The following is a 3,376-nucleotide window of genomic DNA, read 5'->3' on the forward strand; positions in this document are numbered from 1 at the left end:
GATTAACTTCGCGTGGGAACTTTTAAATTGTATTTATATTAATTGAACAAGCAGAGAAAGGGGACTAAAAGTTAAGTGTAAATATTATAATGCGCGTTGATATTACTCGAGTATATGTGTACCAAGACAAGAGTTCTCGCAAAGCTAACAGAGACAATACAAAACCGCTGTAAGATTCAAGTCCCGACAGGTAAAACACTTTAATGAAATGAACACTACAGTAGATGCCATTCTTTATCAAGTAAGATTGTTGCAACAATTCATTTGCATTAGCTGGCAAGATTAGGTCCAGCAAATGTAGCTGGCAACACTGTAAGAGTGCACCGCCTATAACACATACAAACACATTCATACTTAAACACTAAACCTAAACCACCTGAAACCGACATCCCTTAGCGGCGTCTTCGTCTTTGATCTTCTTTCTTCGCGCGTACACCCTATATTAGGCCTATACACACTTAAACCTACAAACACCTCAAACCAGCATCCTTATATTGGCGCCTTCGTCTTTGTTCTTCGTCTGAGGGTTTCGTCTTTGATCCTCTTTCTTCGCGCGTACACCCTATATTAGGCCTATACACACTTAAACTTACAAACACCTCAAACCAGCATCCTTATATTGGCGCCTTCGTCTTTGTTCTTCGTCTGAAAAAGATACAAAGTTTGTTGAATTATAAAAATAAACAATTAAGATTGTTACTTAGGGTGAGGGAAGATGAGACATTTTCTTTTTATTACTTCGTCACATTTGGTAGTAAACAAAGAACATTCAAAGAATTCGTTATCTTTACGACTCCGATATATACCGTTATTAATTGTTTAAAGCCCTAACATGATATTTTTATATTATGTGCTAAACGTGGCCCATCTTCTCCCACCCTTTATACTATATATTTATTCACACTAACATAATTAATTCAAACTTTCGTTACTTGTACTACACAGAAAATGTACAAGACCATAATATACAAATTGTTAGGAATTCAAACCAATTACCTTGCGCTTTCGTTTTCTCTTGGTCTTTTAATCTGTAACAATTGGAAATATTATAACAATAAACAATTAAAATTATTATAAAACGATTTTTTAAAACTTGATAGTTACGTCATAATCACCTTCTTAGCGCAAAAATTCTGGAAGCAATGTAAAGATCCTCTGTGACGTCACATACCCATGTTCTGTTGAAGACAATATGTAAGACAATTAGGTTTATGATAAAACAATCAACTTACGAAGCAGGTTCTTCTGTTGCGTCATCACTGCTTCTATGACGTCACGTCATCGATGTTTCTAGAAAAGAGCTTATGTACGTAATAATGCCAACTGTGATTTATACTTTACCAATTCTTTGATCTTCTTGCTTCGCGCTCTAGCGCAAATATAATTAGAATATACAAGTAATGAGCCTTGCGTCGACGCAAAACGCGCGTGGGGCCCCATGAAAAAATTCGCGAAACGCAAGCGTACAATATACCGCATTGTGACATCATAAGCGCGTGTGTGTCTGTTTGTTGCAACATTTTTATTGTGGCGAAACCAAACCGTATTGTGACGTAACTTGCATGCTGCGTAGCAAGCGCAACGTGGCGAAGTGACGTAGTTAGTAAAACGCTGATATTTGATTTTAGAACGAAAAGTTTGAATTATGATAATTGTTTAACACAAACCACATTACTATTACATATATGGTAGTTATTATAAACTAATCACTATGTTAGTATAATATAACACCAGTATGCTTTAGTATAATATACAAGTAATACTTTGTAAAAGGTTTAATAGGAAAATAATACTAAAGCTATATACTTAACTTTGCATGGAGAAATATAATCCCAAACAGCTGGTGCATAGCTGACTCTATCCAAACTACAACGTGTTGTAAAGACCGCGCGTTGGAGATGCGAGCTTTTATACGAGTTGAGGCAATCAACGAAAAGCGGGGAAGGTAATCAACGCTGATAAGGATTAATCGCTGGGGGGGGGGGATAATGAGCCAGAACATAGAAAACGGATATAATTTTTCCAAGCTTCTTCGTGCGTGTGTTTTAAGCGACATCATGCGGGGGAGAAATTATAGAATGTTATCCGAAAGTGGGCGTTGTTCATCTGCTGGAGTATTAATAAGTCTCGGCTTTTTAAAACTTGTAAGAGACACAAGAAACATTCGACTTTTATCTGTATATCGTTTACTAATATATATCCTAGTGTTCTATACATGTATTCTATATGAGAGAATTTCTAGGCGACTGTACGGTAAAAAAAGGGATTTTAAGCCAGAGTTGTCTGTATAACTTTTACTTTATACTTTCAAATGAAACAAAACTTCTGGAATATAAATATTTTATTTATAAAATACAACATTATTTTTGTAAAACGAATGAAAGTATTAAAAAATATTACACAACAAATAGTTTAAGCATCTGTTTAAAAACACGCAAGTACAATCTGAAAGAATGGCACGTATAAGGTTGGGGTAAAATGGGTTATGTTTTTATTTTATTTTTTCGTCCTATTTGGTAGAAAACAAAGAATATTACAGGAAAGAGCGCTGTTAATTGTTAAAAACACGACTGGGAAATATGGGATAATATGTGCAATCGGTAACCATCTTACCCCACAGTACTATATGCGTGCCAAATGTTGATAACACCGAATAAAAATGTTTTCTTGGTAAAAAATGTTTTGATGTGTTTAAATGACTGTATTTAATTACATATACATAACATTCTCATTTTTACTTACAGGTAGTTCGGCTGATAACATGATTTCCGGTAAACATAGTCATAAAAAGTTACAACCAAAAGGTGTGTAACAGAAAATACATATTATTGCTATTTTTTCTTCAAAACTAAAGAAAAAAAACTAAACTAAACCAACAAAACAAAGTTACAGTGCGGTAATGAAGCATAACGATATACTAAATCTTTTTTAAACCGCAAAGAAAAAATCCAATTAGTTTTAAGCCTAAAATCCCGTATTTATTTGCTGTCTTCTACCCACTACACAAACAACACCCGAATGGAATTCCTGCTTTGTTTCGTCACAATAAGGGTTTAATCTCCGTATGACGTCAATACCTACGTCATTGCAACCCACCGGGAAATAAACAACCTTAAAATTTTAAATTAAGTCATTTAATTATGGCCGCATTTAACCCGATACAATTCGTACCTACTGCTGATGGATTTATGGCGTTCAATATGAGATATTTATTAAAAAATATGATTTATTGGAAAAGTTTTTGTTTTTTTCCAAATTTTTACAAAACACATAAAAGTGGAAGTGTCACCTCAGCGAAACCAACATATTATTGCGCCCGCCATATAAACAATATAACTTCTGTTATTTAAACTCATAGTTTATGACGTATATTTGC

General features: G+C 34.2%; 1 long non-coding RNA gene across 1 annotated transcript; it reads right to left on the bottom strand.

Moving 5' to 3' along the window:
- Positions 1 to 64: 64 nt before the first annotated feature.
- LOC113475697 lies at positions 65 to 1,271 on the bottom strand. The gene is made up of 4 exons (XR_003397456.1): positions 1,233 to 1,271; positions 1,116 to 1,178; positions 997 to 1,028; positions 65 to 645 (listed from the first exon to the last, which is right to left on the bottom strand). It is a non-coding gene; the product is annotated as an uncharacterized LOC113475697 (long non-coding RNA).
- Between the last annotated feature and the right edge of the window lie 2,105 nt (positions 1,272 to 3,376).

The sequence above is a fragment of the Ciona intestinalis genome, unplaced genomic scaffold (assembly GCF_000224145.3).
Source record: "Ciona intestinalis unplaced genomic scaffold, KH HT001162.1, whole genome shotgun sequence".
Taxonomy (NCBI): Eukaryota; Metazoa; Chordata; class Ascidiacea; order Phlebobranchia; family Cionidae; genus Ciona; species Ciona intestinalis.